Genomic DNA, 17,798 nt, shown 5'->3' with positions numbered 1-17,798 from the left:
ACCAGGCTTCCTGGTATGGATGGTTTTAGTCCTGTGAGGTAACACTGTAGGTAGAGTACTGTATGCATATAGCTACACTGCACTTACTATGCCTTCCACCAGAAGATCTCAACGTGTTTTACAAACATTAATGCATTTAATCTCAACACCCATGTGAAGTAGGGAAATGATATAATCCCCACTCTACTGATTGGAAACTGAAGCACATGGAGATTAAGTAACCATGGGCAAGTTACTTAAAGGAATCTGTGTCAGAACCAGGAAGAGAACCCATATTTCCTGACTCTCCAATGTCTGCCTTAACCACAAGCACATCCTTGTTAATATTTTTTCTGTAAACGGTGGTCTGTATTTTTCCACTGGGTTATCTGAGGGTGAATGGAATGCATCCAAAAAATGGCAGTTTTAATATTTTTTTCGATTTCACATACAAAGTATATATGTAGGTGGAGCTTGTTCATCTCTGATCAAAACTGGTGTACAGGGAAATACTGAACCACACACAGAAATGGCTCCAGCAAGAGATTACAATAGTCATACACTCACTGACACTAAATGAATATGCAAAATGGCAAGTAGAGGAAGCTACAAGAAATAATTTCTGAAATGCTGAGTGCATGAATTATAGCCCTTAGCTAAACCTGATTTGTGTGACCAGCACTTATGTAGCAGATAACCCAGGCTGACAATGACCCTTGGCAGTATTGCAACATTAATATTTTCAGTAAAGGCTGAACTATTCTTGACCAATTTCTCCTGAGTAATAGCCAAAAGCGTGCTTGTATTCAACATCATGAACCAAATTCAGCCCTGGTGTAACTACGGCTGATACTGGGGAAGAATTTGGGCTGTCTTCCTTCCTTCTTTCCCCTATCTTTTACAATATATGAGCACTATGGACAGTGTGAGAAACGTCATTCTTTCACTTGTGTACAAATTCTCTTATCTCTCCTCCTACAGAAGAGCAGTGGTGCAGTAGAGCCAGGATCTTGTTCCAAGCCCATCACTAGCATTTAGTGACCACCTGCACCAATAAGTCTGTCCTTTGGGGGTTGAAATTGATTTTCCTTACCTCTGGACATGAGGACTACACCTTTACGCTATGTTACAGATGCTATGAGCTGCTACGTATTTCAATATGCATTGAAGTACATTTTTTAAAAGTAAATACAATAAGCTGTGCAAGATCCCTAGTCATTATCAGAGTGTGTCTGCAGGTTTAAAGAGTTACAAACAAATACATTATAAAACAAAATATTTGACAATCGGTTCCTCCTTTACTTAGCTGCCAAGTGGTATTCATGCATCTCCTTTCTTGCAGACTACAGTTGGTATTACTTGTATGTAAAGCAGTGTGTACAGTGCAGCTGATTCTCTAGGGTTATTATGGAAATCCTGAGAGAATCATCAAGTGAGTGTGGTGGGGTTTGCGTGGATCCATGCAAGTAGTGGCACTTTTAGTGGTATTTAAGATCTAGGCAGTAGTAGTAGTAGTATGTCTACACCTCATTTGAGTGGACATGAAGTCTTTCCACCCTTTACTGGAAAAGATTAATATTTTGCAATGGATGAATTATCCATGCATTTATTATTTTGCAAATCTTGACTAATCAGTAATAGTTATATTTGATTATGATTATTTCAAATTGTCTGTCTAGAATTTACCAAACACAAAGTTTTCATTCAGATTTCCAATTACACAAATGCTCTCTTATAGAAGAAAATTTCAAGACTATCTACCTAGCCATATCCCCAGATCCCTCCTGATCTGTCAGCATCAAACCTTCCAATTATGAGCCCCCAACTTCCCTAAGTGTTCTCAAGGAAAGATGAGCTGTACAGAATGACTGGAAGGTTAAGAAATCAAGATTTTGGAAGCACTGTCAAGGAATACCCCTCATTGTAGCAAGGGAGCTCCAGCTTAAGTGGCTATGCTGATTGTAATAGTGGCATTACAGCATGGGCAGGGCTGTCCTCAGGCACATGCGGCTGCGTAGGGCACCCAAAAATTTCGGGCACCATTCCCCTAGCTGGCTGCGGCTGGAAACCTTTCTTCTCTGACCCCGCCCCTGCGCTGGGCTGACGGGCTTCTCCCCGCCTCCAACCCCACCCACTCGCTTGCTCCTCAGCTCACCGACCAAGGGCTCCAGCCTCCGGCTCTGCTGCCCCAGCCCTAGGGAGCCCAGAGCGGCGCAGCCGGTCACCAGTGGCCTGGCCCACGGCCGCCCGGAGCGGAGTCCCTCCCTGGATCCTGCTTGCGCTGCTCGGTCTCTGGCGGGGGCGAGGCCAGGAGGAGTGAAACTTCCACATGAGTCAGCTGCGGGGGGTGGTGGTGTGTGTGGACTCAGGCCGAGGGGGGGGGGGGGGGGTTTAAAGTGACAGTGTGCTCACTGTCTCTCACACTTCCCTAATACACACACACACTCTCTCACACAGACTGGCTCTCACACCCACATACGCTCTGCCTCTCACACATCACATTCTCCCAGTACAGATTGTCACACACACATAGTCTCACACTCCCCAACACATATTCTGTCACACAGTCCCCTAACACACAATCACACACACACAGGCTCTCTCTCGGTCTCTCTCATACACACACACATTCTGTCACGCACACATTTGTATTATTGTTGTTATTACTGCTTGGTATTTCCTGTCAAAATACTCATGGTGAGTCAGGAGTGGCTAGGGGCTGCAGGAGGGCTGTGGGCTTTGGCAAGATGCAGCCCCCGTGTGACAGCGCGAAGCCTGCCTTGAGCCACTGCTGTGGTGTCTGCTGTGTACAAAGCTCAGTATGTGTCAGCAATGGGGAGGTACTGGGGGTCCCCGGGTGGGGGTGGTGGCTGTGTCCCTCGACATATTGGAGTCAGCAGTGCCGGCTGGGGACCGCCTTCAGTGGATCATAGGTGCACCAGTTTAATAATACTGCATAGGGCCCCGTAAATCCTAAGGATGACCCTGAACATGGGGCGAGAGTGAGTCTTTCAGGTAAAAAGCAACAGAGGGTCCTGTGGCACCTTTGAGACTAACAGAAGTATTGGGAGCATAAGCTTTCGTGGGTAAGAACCTCACTTCTTCAGATGCAAGTAATGGAAATCTCCAGAGAGATTATCTTTCAGGTAAGCCCCATTTAGTGCTTCAAAGGTTCAGACCAGCACCTTTGACTCAGCCAGGAAACTTGCTGGAAGCCAGCATCTGCCTGAGCATTAGTGTTAGTTACTTGCTGCAGGACATATCACTCAGCAAGTAGGGAGCTGCATTAGTTTCAGTTTCCCAAGCCAACAGGGCAGCGTCTCTGCCCAGTCTGATGTAGAGCACATGACAGTAGCCTAGTTTCTACGTGACAAATGTATGGATGACAGTCGCAAGGTCCACATAGGAGAGAAAAGGTGATACTCTTCTAGCCAGACATAAATGCAGAAATTGCCCTTGTCAATTCTTCTGGTTGCTTCTGCCCACTCCCCTTCACTACTTTAGTCTTCTCTGATTACAACTCAGCCAGTTCACACTCATTTATTCTCTATAATGTCCTCATAATGACACCGTGTTACTCATATTCATTCTACTGCACCACATGAATCTGTATGTCATCAGCCTGCTGAATACACTGCTGCTCACTAACTCTCCTGGTGGCTTTAGATGTATATTGAACATAAGAGTGGCATAACTGACTTCATGGTGGAAGACCAATTGCTTTGAGACTTCCCACCCAAGAATTAATAGAGCCACTCGAGAGCCATCCGCCCTCAGCCAGTAATGAACAAATGTGTCGCGACAAAATCTTGTGGTCAATGGCATCAAAGACAGATGACAGATCTAATGAAATCAACCTGGACACTTAATCCTTGTCCATTGCTAAGAGAAGATAATTAACCAGCTCAATAAATACAGTCTAGTTTAGAGAAAACCTGACTATTCCCTGCCGATTGGACTGACCTCGTAGCCAGATGATTCATACAGCAGTGACAACATCACAGCTACCTCTCCTAGCTTTTCCTGATCTATAGCATTTCTGTTAGTTGCCATATATGTCTTTGAAGTAGGAGTCCATAGACTGAAACACTCGTTTTCATGTTTCTGAAATACTTTTATCACACTAAAAGAACAGGAATACTTGTGGCACCTTAGAGACTAACAAATTTATTAGAGCATAAGCTTTCATGGGCTACAGCCCACTTCTTCGGATGCATAGAATGGAACATATATTGAGGAGATATATATACACACATACAGAGAGCATGAACAGGTGGAAGTTGTCTTACCAACTCTGAGAGGCCAATTCAGTAAGAGAAAAAAAAACTTTTGAAGTGATAATCAAGATAGCCCAGTACAGACAGTTTGATAATAAGTGTGAGAATACTTACATGGGGAGATAGATTCAATGTTTGTAATGGCTCAGCCATTCCCAGTCTCTATTCAAGCCTAAATTGATTCTATCATGTACATTGGCCAAACTGGACAGTCTCTATGCAAAAGAATTAATGGACACAAATCTGACATCAGGAATCATAACATTCAAAAACCAGTAGGAGAACACTTTAACCTGTCTGGTCACTCAAAGACCAGACCTGCGGGTGGCAATTTTGCAACAGAAAAGCTTCAAAAACAGACTCCAACGAGAAATTGATATGCAAACTAGATACAATCAATTTAGGCTTGAATAGAGGTTCTTGACCTCTCAGAGTTGGTAAGACAACTCCCACCTTTTCATGCTCTCTGTATGTGTATACATATATCTCCTCAATATATGTTCCATTCTATGCATCCAAAGAAGTGGGCTGTAGCCCACGAAAGCTTATGCTCAAATAAATTTGTTAGTCTCTAAGGTACCACAAGTACTCCTGTTCTTTTTGCGGATACAGACTAACACAGCTGCTACTCTGAAACCTGTCATTTTATCACGCTGTTTAATAAAGGAAATGTTTTGCATGTATGTAGCTCCTTCCATCCATAGATCTGAAAGCACTTTATACTGAAGTGCCTGGGGACAAAGGTCCAGAGCCTCAAAACTATTTAGGCCATTGATTTCAATGAGAGTTAGGCACCTAACCCCCTTTGAGGATCTGCCCCAAAGTGACTTGCCCAAGGTCACACAGGGTAAGCCCATTGCGCCAGTAAACTCTTGTTTTGTATTGCCATTTTGCCCTCAGAGTGAGAAACGTGTCTTTAAGTGGATATTTTTTAAAAATACTTGAAGTGCAACAATGCAAAAAGAGCCACCACACTGTATATAAGTCAATGATTGTTGTCCCACACTGGGAGAAACTACTTGGCCTTATAGCTCCTACGCTCGGGAACTGGATTGTTGCCTTACAAAACATCCCAATGGCAACGTTATTGTTTATCTACTTTTCTAGGCTTCTACATAGCAGAGGTGTCTGTATGCGTCAGTAGGTATCACTCGCCTCTGGAGTAGAAAGCAATGGGCTTAACTTCCAGGGACTGAGCATGTACACATTGCTGGTACTGTAACCTAAGGAACCACTGTGTCTAAGGACGCATTGCTCTGGTACAAGGGCTGTCTCTTTGATATAAAACTAATGTCCTTTTTGCCCTCGTCGATTGGTGGTCCAGGTAGAAGGTAAACATTGAATGGCAACTTTAAAGGAGTTGGGGCACAATGCTAGTATCCTGGCCAAAGGATTAGAGTTGCACAGATATCTAAGGTGGTATGAGCAATTTCAGAATACAAAAATGTCTGTTCCATTTGTCTGCAACAACCCTTTGGCCTGTTAATGCAACATCACCATCAACGCTACTCTGGTTTGGCACACCTTTGAGTATTTGTCTTGAACACACAGCTCTATGGGCTAGATTCACAAAGGAATGTTGGCATGACAAGACCGAGCATCACCATGCCTAACTTTTAGGCACCTAGAAAATCACTGCGATTCACAAAGCCTGCGTTAGGTACCTAAGCTCCCTATATAATGACTGAGGAGAGATAGGAACCTGAGAATGGGATTCACAAAAGACAGCACGCTAGGCAGTTCCCCATCTAAGCTAGCTAATGGGAGATAGGGTGACCAGATCACCCAAGTCAAATATCGGGACGTGTGTGTGGGGGGAGAGGTGGCGGGGGGGGGCAGGGCACAAAAACAACAACAACAACAACACCACCACCACCACCACCACCCCTTCCTCCACAAATGCTGGAGGGAGGCCCGGGAGATGCAGGGGAAGCGTGGGGCCGGAGTGAGTGAGAGTCCGGCCTGGCCCCAGTGCAGGCAGGACTCAGACGGGTGGTAGGGAGAGTAGGGGGCGGCCTATAGGGCCAGGCGGAGGCTGTTCTCCCCCCCGGGCAGCGGGATTCGGGAGCAGCCGCTGCTGCAGCTCCCACTGCCGCAGTGGGAGGAAGCGGCCGATGGCCAAGCTCGGCGGCTGCAGCTCTGGTGCCCCATAACCCCCCGAGCCTGGGCCTGTTGCGGGGACCCAGCAGCGCGCACGCTGCGCCGAGCCCCTGGCCGGTCGTGTCTGAGCTGCTGCCCAGCAGCCCCCCCATCCCGCTCGGGTCCCGCTCGGCCATGCGCGGTGTCGTTTGCTGTGCCGTGCCATTCGCTGTGCTGCGCTGTTTGTCATGCGATGAATGGCGTGCAGTGCCGTTTGCCGACCTACGGGCCGTGCGATGAACGGTGTGCAGTGCCGTTCCGTTCGCTGTGCCACGGGCTGTGCGAGGAGCGGCGTGCGGTGCTATTCCCTAAGCTAGAGTCTGTGCAGTGCTACGGGCTGTGACAAATGTATCTGGGGTTGAGGCTCCCAGGAAGGCTGCGCACTGGGTGCTGGGGCAAGTCCCTTTTACTTGAGTCTCCCCAGGGCTGAGTGGGTCTCACTGTCTCTTGTGCAGAGAGATGTGGTCCCATCTCCGGGTCTGTTCTGCGGAGACCAGGACGGTCTGGCTCAGCAGGACGGAGTTAAGAGGTGCCCTTGCTGCCAGAAAGATGAGGCTCAGTGGCATGTCGGCTTATCAAGTGACAGTCCCAAGCGGGTCCCGACCAGAAAACCCGTTACACAGCGTGAAGTGTTTATATTTTTATTATTTCTGACTTTTTCCTTGACTCCGGTGTAGATACGGAGGCTCTCAATGAGGACAGTCGATGTATCTTGGCTCTCTGCTACTTGCGGTTTTTGTTGACTTTCTTCAGTCGCTTGGCCAAGAGATTTGCATCTTCTGCTGCTTCCGCCTCATCCTTCTGAGTGCGTTGCTTCTTGAGAGCAATAAATCTGAGTCTCTCTGGCAGCACTCGGGGAATTAGCAATGGTTGGAGCTTAGGAGCCTTGGTCCAGAGTTTCTTGCCTTCCTTTCTCAGGGGTTTGCTCACTGCATATTGACTGATATCATCTGTTCTGGAACGGTAGAACAGCTGGCGGATTCTGCCAGCCCTCTTGGGACCAAGTTGAGGAGGCCCCGTGGGACCTATCGGGTCAGGAATCCCCAACGACTGAATTTTCTCAAACTCCTGTTTCCCCATCTCCTCCACCTCCATCTCCTCCACATCGCTGCTGTCGGGGTGCTCCTGGAGCTGGGGCTTCGCCGGAGTACGGGCCCCTTGACCGCCTACTGCCCCCCATTGACCTCCAGCAGCACCTCCCGTTAGCACCGCAGGGGCAATCCAAACGCAGAGCCCAGCCAGGGGAGGGGGCAGAGCACACAGAGGATTGTGCTGCTCGTACAGGCAGGAGCAGGGAGGCGAAAACCTCCCCCCACTGACACTGTGCCTGGCTCCGCTGCCATGAGGCTGCCCCGTGGGCTGCGTTGCCTGGGCAGGGGGAGAAGCTGACGGCTCCATCTGCCGCAGGAGTCCCTGAAGCAGCCCGAGCCTAGAACAACAGAGCCCGGCTCGCACAGGATTGGGGCCCTTAAGCACGCTAAAAGCAAGTTCCGCCAGGAGCCCGGCTTCGGCTGAAGCCCGCTGGGCTGTTCTCGCAGCCACCCGTTCCCTGGCTCACTTGGGTCAACGAGCCCAGCGCCATCGACAACGGAGCCTCCACTTCCCTAGGAGTTGCTCTCAATCAAATCAGCCCCGTTCATTAAGAACAGGCAACAGCGCAGCCTGTATTTATCCATTGCTGAGAACCGCCCCGCCCCTGGGCGGAGCCAAGCAGGGAACTGCGGGAACCTGCCAACACCTGCTCGGAAGCCCCGTAACGAGCCCCTTTGGCCCATAACGAGCGCTGTAACGCGTCCCAGGCAGCCGTAACGAATGCCCCCAGCGAGCGCCGCGCGCCCCCAGCGAGCGCCCGTTCGCCACGATTGACCCTGAGTGATCCTGCAGTAAACAAGGCTGGTTATACACAAGGAGCAGGAGACTCCAGCTCACAGCTGGGATGTGTGCGATTGTGTAGGGAGCGTAGGGCTGGGGGCAGCAAGGGAGGGTCTCTGGCAGTAAGGCGGTGGGTGGAGTGTGTGTAGGGAACGGGGAAATCAGGAGGTGTTTCCCTTAGCAGTAGGTTAAAAGCCCCACCACTCAGGTGACAAACTATCCCTGATCCCTGGCGCACACACCGCCAATGCCACCCCTCCCCATCCCTTATACAAGCTGCTTTCCATGGGGCCGGGGGACCAGCCAGGGTCCCCACGGAGAGAGACTTTTCCTTTCATCTGCCAATACTGGAACGCTGTGATCTGCCCCGTCACAATTCTTTACTTGAAAGACCCCAGGGGTTATTCGGAATGGAACTCACCCAATCCCAGACTGGTTCAGAGATGGGACCCACCGGTGGTCACCCGAGCCGAACATCATCTGCTGGAATGAGCTGAACCTGACGGGGGGAGAGAAGAGATCCTCTAAAGAATCAATAGAATACTGAGCCAGGACTTGGTTCAGGGTTTCAGTTCATTTGATTGTTGTGGAAAAATGACCACGCGTTGTGTTTGGATTAGAATTGCCTGAGGCCTTTTTATTTTCATGCATGCATGGGGGGTACCAGTAAACTAGCAATTTCCCTGATTACAGAATTTTACACAGCTTATATAGCATAAAACCACAATTATATAATACATACTTTTTTATTAGCATTATTGCCAAATTTGGAATACACTTTCCATAAAAGGAATATAGCTTAGCAAGCTTTCCTGTTTTTTACAGTTTGCCTTATTGCGGTTTTTAAGCTTTCCTGTTTTTTACAGTTTATTTTACTGCGATTTTCAGACTTTCCCAAAACCGTTAATGCAGCACTATGAATCATAGGCCTTATAATTATAGATAGTTTTGCTTTTGTACTTTTCCTCTATTTTGCCTTTCAAAACCTTTTACCTACAATAGACTTAACTAATGTTTAGGTTTGAACCAAAGTTTAGGCCCGAGCCAACTAAAGTTTAGGCCCTAGCAAACTTTTTCCTCCACATGACTTAGAGGCGACTGAATACAAATGATACTTATCTGATGGGCCAGTGCTCAGGGAAAGTTCATCCATATGCCACAGGAGCCTTCCTACAAAGGAAGTAACAGAATGTTACTAAACAAAACCATTCACATAGTCTGTTGGAAGGAGATGTCCGGGGTGTTTCCGGATGTACCTAGTAGGGATAAAGGGGTGTTGAGCACCAAGGTCCAGATCCGCAAATGGATTTAGGTGCCTAAAGTCCAGATTTAGGCACAACTGTGATCCACAAACTCCCGCTCGGCTGTCACCTCGCCCTGTAGGCGCCTACGCTCACTCGGTGCCTATATTGTCCCTGTCAATGTCCTCCAGCTGCTACGTTCCTGCCTCTGAGCATGTGCCCTGCTGCCTTCCATGTGACTGTTATCCCAGGAGTTAGGGCACTCACCCAGGATGTGGGAGACCCCGGTTCTAGCCCCCCCTCTTCCTGAGGAGAAGCAGGGCTCTGAACGGGTTCCACATCTCTCAGGAGAGCGCTGTAACCATTGAGCTAGGGGCTGGTCAGATGTAGGGGCTCCCTCGGTCCCCGCTGAAGTTCTTCCACTTTCATTTAACAGCAATCGAGCCAGAGAAAAGGTGAGTCACACCCTACAGCCCAGGGGTTGGGGCACTCACTGGAGAGGTGGGGAACCCTTAGTCAAATCCCTGCTCCTCATGCAGAGGGGGAACTTGAACCAGGTCTCACAGTGCCTGGCTGAGTGCCCGCACCCTGGCACTACAAGTGAGGTGTCACCCCCTCCCCAGCTGCTCTGTGTGGAGCGAGGCAGGTGCCTGAACCACTCTCACAAGAAACGACTTGGGCAGCTAAGCAGCCTGACTCTGGGAAAGGGGTTCCCAGGTGGGACTCGCTAGAAGCTCTAGCACTGCCCTGCTGCCCAGACTTAGGCGCTGAATTCTGGGGTGGATGGGAGGGGCTTGGCCCACACCCCCTTCATTGGCATCTCCCATTGGCTCCCTTAGGCGGCTCCTTGCCTAGGCGTGCTGGCTTCTGTGGACCCCATTCTTAGGTGCTCCTCTCCCCCCAGTCACTGTACAGGGACCCGGGCACCTGACTCAGGCTTGGTGGATCCCAGTGATTTCCCAGGCACCTATTGCAACGTCTCAGTCCCTTTGTGGCCTGGGGATTTTATCCCCCAAATGACAAATTGTCTAGTTCAGAGAAGGAATCTTAGGGCAAATCTCACCCATTGTTTTAATTTATGCTAATTCGAGGGCAGTGACATCCCCTCCCCCCACCAATAGGCACAAGGGATTCTTAGGGAACACCACAATTAAAAACATTACTACTAAAATGGTCATAACAATGCACACAACCAGCACACAATGGTTATATCAGTTACACACACGTGTGCACATGCCTGGAGAGCTAGGAACGATTTCCCCTCTGAGAATGGAGCTGCCCTGGTGGGGACACTTTCCTTTAGTTACATTCACAGATTGAGGCCAGAAGGGAGCATCAGATCATCTCATCTGACCTCCTGGATTCCTGCATCCAGCCCATAACTCCTGTGTGCAAAGAAAGCAACATTATCCCCATGTCACAGATGGGGACCTGAGCCCCAGGGAGAGCGAGTGACTCTCCCAAGTCACACACAAGGAGTCAGTGGCAGAGACTGGAAATGAACCCGGATCTACTGAGGCCCCGTCCAGAGCCTGGACTATCACCTGAACTTTCCTCTCTGGTAGAACCCAGGAGCCCAGCACCCTAAGTTAATATATTGTGTCTTATTTCCCCAAATCAGTGATGAATTCAGTTTTAGTGTCTCTCAGAACTAAAGCAGTTCATAGAGGGGCAAAGGGATTTGGTTTGAGGGTTGGTGACTCCTGTGAGGTTATCCAGGATAAACAAGGGTCATAAATGGGCAGAGGTAAGTGAGTTAACTAAGTTCTATGAAACTGAAGACAGGGTTTAACTTACTTAAAAGAAGCCATTCAAGAGTCACTCATTTAGAATAGCGAAGGTTCTTATAAACCGAACAACTCACTTCAAGAAAACGCCTTGAAACAGGGCAAAGGATGAAAATTATTTTTTTTTAGATTAAATCTCATTTTTTGGTTTACAAGGGTAACCTCTTAAACCTACAGGGTCAAAATAATTTGGTGTTTAACAAGAGAAGCTGTTTAATACCTTAAATTAAAGTCATGTTTGTATTTCCTTAAAATTACTTAAAAACATAAGGGAGATGCCAAGGCAAAGGGAATGTCCTAAGCCCCACCTCTGTCAGGGAGTTCAGCAGCGAGATGTGGGCTGCAGGGAGGCCCCTCACTCTGTTTGGGATTCTCAGCTGCAAACCCTCTACTGCTGTGAGGCACCCACTGTAGCAAGGTGTGCGGAGAGGAGGAGCAGGCACTCCCTCGTTACTGTTAGCCCAGAGGCTAGAGTACTCACCTGGGATGTGGGTGAACTCTGGACCAAGTACCCCCACTGCCTGAGGGGGAAAAGGGATTTGAAGAGGAATCTAACTACTGAGCTATGGGATATTCTGATATGGGGCTTCCACAGTCTCTTCTATTGAAGCTGTTCCATTGTGTCTAAATAATGAAAGAGTCACTGAGCCGGAGAGAGGGAGTGGAAGCCTGAGAATGACTATTACCTGGTGGTTAGAGAACTCAGGTGGGAGACCCAGGATCCAGTCTCACAGCCACAATGAATTTTAAAATTATTTTTCCACAATGGAACTGCTTCAACAGAAAAGACTGAGGGAGAGCCCCACTTCAGAATATCCTATAGCACAGTGTTTATATTCCCCACCCCCAGGCTGGTTAGTATGGGTTTGCAGACAGGGCCTGATCTAGTAAGCAAGCTCTGAGCCCACTTACTGGATGGAGCCCCACTGGTGAATTAGTCAGAGGAACGCCTGTTTCCCGCTGGTTCATGCATTGTTCTGGGGCTTAGGCATCCAGACACCTAAAGAGGGGTGCAGCACATATGCACAGAGGTAGAAACAAAGGCACTGAGGGAACTTTTACTGAAGAATTGTAGGTGCTGAGCAAGTGTAAGTGCTTACAGGTTTAGAGGCAGCTGAGCTGGGGTTTTGTGAATCCCTGTGGGACCTGATTCTGGGATTTAGGAGCCTAAAGTGGCAGGGAGGTCCCTAAGTGCTTTTTTGAATCTAGCCCTATGTGACTTGTTTCCTCCTTTCCTTACTCTATTTCCCTCCCCTTATAGAGAAGTCTGATAGACTGAATAGGGATGATACCAATTGAGTGCTATAAACATTTAACAGGGTTCTACAGAACATCATTTAATGACCCTAGAGAAACTAATACAGAATGAAATCCTTTCTATAAATTTTGTACTAGTCTATAAAATTCTATAGCAAGAATATAGTTTTCTGTTAAATTCTATAGGATGATTGGAAAAGTCTGCAGAAAGGACATCATCGCCTGTTAAATTCTACACAAGTGCCTCTTACTGGTTGCCAGGGTGACCACGTGTCCGGTTTTCGACTGGAACACGGTTGCGGTGCTAAGTAGGCAGGCTACTCCCTACCTGTTCTGGCTGGCACTGTGCTGAGCCCCGGAAGTGGCCAGCAGGTCCAGCTCCTAGGCGGGGAGGCCACAGGGCTCCACACGCTGTCCCCGCCCCGAGGACTGGCTCCATACTCCCATTGGCCGGAAACTGGCCAATGGGAGCGGAGGAGGGCGATGCCTGTGGGTGAGAGCAGTGCGTGAAGCCTCCTGGCCCCCCGCCTAGGAGCCAGACCTGCTGGCTGTTTCTGGGGTGCACACAATGCAGTGCTAGGACAGGCAGGCAGCCTGCCTTAGCCCCCTCCCGCTGCTCCACTGACAGGGAGCTGCCCAAGGTAAGCCTGTCCCCGAACCCTGAGCCCTGACCCCCTACCCCCAGCCCTGAGCCCCCCCAAACCCAGAGCCCCCTCCTGCACCCCAAACCCCTCATTCCCGGCTCCACCCCAGAGCCACCTCCCCCACCCTGAACCCCTCATCTCCAGCCCCACCCCAAAGCTCTCACCCCCTCCTGCACTCCACCCCCTCCTCAACCCGCAGCCCCCTCCTGCACTCCAACTCCCTCGGCTCCACCCCCCAGCCTGGTGCCCCCTCCTGCACCCCAAACCACTCATCCCCAGCCCCACCCCAGAGCCCGCACCCCCGGCTGGAGCTCTCACCCCCTCCTGCATCCCAACTCCCTGTCCCAGCCCGGAGACCCCTCCCGCATTCTGAATCCCTCATTTCTGGCCCCACCCCAGAGCTCACACCCCCAGTTAGAGCCCTCACCCCCTCCTGCACCCCAACCCCTACCCCAGCCCAGTGAAAGTGAGTGAGCGTGGGGGAAAGCGAGCCACCAAGGGAGGGGGAATGTAGTGAGAGGAGGCGGTGCCTCTGGGAAGGGGCGGGGCTAGAATGTTTAGTTTTGTGCAACTAGAAAATTGGCAACCCTACTGGTTGCTCCCATTCCACCTTACTTCATCTCAGTTCTTCTTCTATTCCCATGCTCTTAGTCCCTTCTTGCCCCTTCACACATACTTCTCCTGTGATTCCAAGACACAGTCGGTCATCTGCTCACTTGGACAACTTCTTTATCCCCTCTCCCTTGGTCTGTGATCTCATCATATAGGACAGGGGTTGGCAACATTTGGCACGCGGCTCGCCAGGGTAAGCACCCTAGCGGGCCGGCCAGTTTATTTACCTGGTGACGTGGCAGGTTCGGCCGATCGCAGCCCCCACTGGCCATGGTTCGCCGTCCCGGGCCAATGGGGGTGGCGGGAAGCCGCGGCCAGCACATCCCTCGCTCGTGCCGCTTCCCGCCGCCCCCATTGGCCCGGGACGGCAAACCGCAGCCAGTGGGGGCCGTGATCGGCCAAACCTGCCATGTCAGCAGGTAAATAAACTGGCCCGGCCCGCTAGGGTGCTTACCCTGGCGAGCCGCATGCCAAACATTGCCAACCCATGATATAGGAGCTGTCCTTACACAGCTTCCTCACAGCTAGTCCATTTGATTTAAAATGGAGAAAGTGTATCAAGTACTATACTGCATAAGCTGCTAACTACTGGCTCCTCTTCCATTGATATCCCAAACCAAACATGGGCCACATGATGGTTTAGGCCCTGATGTACCAATGAGCTCCACGCAGATGGGCCCCTGCATGGGCCCCATTGATTTCAATGGCTTCACAGAGGAACAGGTATCCTGCTCATTGCACAATACAGTTAGCATTATGTGCTACAGGTTTTCCATTAGGGGGCCTACACTGTCACTGTACCACCAGTATTTAAAGGGATAGCATAGATTTAAATTTTAAAACTCAGATTTAAATTAAAACTATATAACTATGTTAATAACACCACCAAAATGATGTAATATAATTTACTTTTCATCATTTTAAGAACTTATATTACTTGTGAATTTCCCAAGGCTTGGACAGTGAAATTACACTCGTCAATTTTATTTCCTGGTTCTGAAGCACTAGCAAAATGTTAAAGTGTTTGCTTTTCCAGCTGTGCAGAAGAATGTTTCATAATTCCTTAAAACCATAACTCTTTCAGTTAATTTTGGTATACATTTTATAACACATTTGTATTCATATTTAGTGTCATAAATTAAATCTAAATTTGTTACAAAACCTATGGTTTGGGCCTCAGGTACATGAAAATATAATTTGAGATACTTTTAGTATGGAAGGTGCTGCATAAAATCAAATTCTATTTTATTGTAATTTGGTTTAAAATGAATTTTGCTGCCTTTACCCACAGATAGTGTGAGTGATTGCATAAATACAAAGCTTTATTTGACATTAGAGAAGTCATTATTACTCACCAATTTCAATGGCGTCACACCACAGATGTATTTGACAGCCAAGATGTTTAACATAACATTCTAAGATAAGCCGCAGAGTATATCTTAGAACTATTTGGGGCCAAGCACTGGCTGGCTGATGCACCTACCAGGATGCACACACTGAAAGCTGCAAACCAGAGAGAAGCAGGGGCCAGAATTTTCCCCCTGATTCTGGTTTGCCACCAAGCCCTCAGAAGGATAGGAACTGGAAGGGCACAGAATCATAGGATTGTAGGACTGGCAGAGACTTTGAGAGGACATCTAGTCCAGTCCCCTGCACTCATGGCAGGATTAAGTATTATCTAGACCAGGGGTCAGCAACCGTCGGCATGTGACCCATCCCATCAGCTTCCCGCAGCCCCCATTGGCCGGGAATGGTGAACTGTGGCCACTGGGTGCTGCAGCAGGACCATGCCTGCGGATGGTCAATGTAAACAAAATGTCTCACGGCCCGCCAGTGGATTACCCTGATGGACTGTGTGCCGAAGGTTGCCGACCCCTGATTTAGACCACCCCCGACAGGTGTGTGTCTAACTTGCTCTTAAAAATCTCCATCATCCACAACCTCCCTAGGCAATTTATTCCAGTGCTTAACCACCCTGAGAGTTAGGAAGTTTTTCCTAATGCCCAGCCTAAACCATTCTTGCTGCAATTTAAGCTCATTGCTTCTTGTCCTATCCTCAGAGGTTAAGGAGAACAATTTTTCTCCCTCCTCCTTCTAGCAACCCTTTATGTATTTGAAAACTGTTATCAAGTCCCCTCTCAGTCTTCTCTTCTCCAGACTAAACAAACCCAATTTTTTCAATCTTCCTTCATAGGTCAAGTTTTCTAGGCCTTTAATAATTTTTGTTGGTCTTCTCTGGACGTTCTCCAATTTGTCCGCATCTTTCCTGAAATGTGGCGCCCAGAACTGGATACAGTACTCCAGCTGAGGCCTAATCAGCGTGGAGTAGAGCGGAAGAATTACTTCTCGTGTCTTGCTCACAACACACCTGTTAATACATCACAGAATGATGTTTGCTTCTTTTGCAACAGTATTACACTGTCACTCATATTTAGCTTGTGATCCACAATGACCCCCAGATCTCTTTCCGCAGTACTCTTTCCTAGGCATTCTAGTGCAGGGACCAGGGATTGTGATCTGTGTGTTTCAGGGTCAGCGACACCACGTGTCCAGATAATGGTTCCTTTCAGGAATAATCTGCATGTGCTCTGGCCAGTCATACTACAGGTGCAAGAAAGAATGGTTCAGCGGTTATGGTGCTTGCCTAGGGCTCAGGAGAACAGGATTCAGTTCCCTGCTCTATCACAGACTTCCTGTCCGACATTTGGCAAATCACATAGGCTATTTCTAATCTACAAGGCAGGGGTGCGATTCCCAACTCATGTAGACATAGTTATGCTAGCTAGCATGCTAAAAACAGTAGAGTGGCTGCAGTGGCTAGCCACCCCGAGTGCAAACTTGCCTGAAACCTGTGGGTATGTACGCGGGGCTGCTAGCACAAACCTGTGCTACTGTGCTGTGGCTACACTACTATTATTATCATGCTAGCTCAGATGAGAGCTTGTAAGAGTATGTGAGCTGGGAAATTACACCCTTAGCTCATAGTGCAGACAGACTTTTAGTCTCTCTGGGCCTCAGTTTCCCCATTTGTAAAATGGGGGTAATACACTTTCCTACCCCACAGGGATGTTGTGAGGATAAATACATTAGTCATATAAGTATGATAGATGGAGGCATCTAGGTGCCATGGCAGAATTGAAAGCTTTGAATACTATATTATTCTTAAAACACTTATCTTGGAGCAGCACCTAAAGGCAAACTAGGTTGGGGCCCCATTGTGCTAGGCATTCTGCAAACATACAGAATATCATAAAGTCCAGTGAAACCTAAGACTGGATCCATTGGAAAAAGGGAGCAGTTAAAAAGCATCTTCTTTAAAATGTTCTTGCAACATTTGCTGTACTTTCTAAATAAAAGAATTTGGCAAAACCTCAACAGGCCCAGAATAAGAAACTCCACACTTTAAAAATATCTTTCCTGTCATCTACACAGATAGCAAACCTCCTGGGTTTGTCTTCTCACAATTTCTTTCCATTTTATTCCAGCTTAACAACTGTAAATGGCTTTGGTAAATTGTGCTAGTACATTTCCATTAACATTAGCCAAAATTATGTCAATTGCACAGACAATAATTGTTGGAATATAAAGACCCTAATCTTTATACAGCATAAAGAACACAAGTCTGCACTACCTCTTCAGTGCGTATCATACTAGTATTTCCACAACACCCCTCCTCTGTTTTCAACAGCCCCTTCTCCAATTAATCAGCTTAATGCAAAATAATTCTATTCTTACATTAATATGTGCACATCACTATTTTCCTCTGTCTTCCCAATTTGCATTGGAGTCAGTGAACTGTTTCCCTTCCTACAAGCCCCTTAGTAAACAAATATAGTTTGGTTTGCTGCCCTACTATTTTGAATACTGCTGTATTTATGAGTTGCTGGGGGGTGCTTGACCCCCGCTCCACCCCAGGCCTCTCCCCACTCCACCCCTTCCCCCAAGCCCCCAGCCCTGCCCCGCTTTTCCTACCCCCACCCCATTCCACCC

The sequence above is a fragment of the Trachemys scripta genome, chromosome 2, assembly GCF_013100865.1.
Source record: "Trachemys scripta elegans isolate TJP31775 chromosome 2, CAS_Tse_1.0, whole genome shotgun sequence".
NCBI classification, from domain to species: Eukaryota; Metazoa; Chordata; order Testudines; family Emydidae; genus Trachemys; species Trachemys scripta.
Note: the sequence above shows the minus strand (reverse complement) of the source record.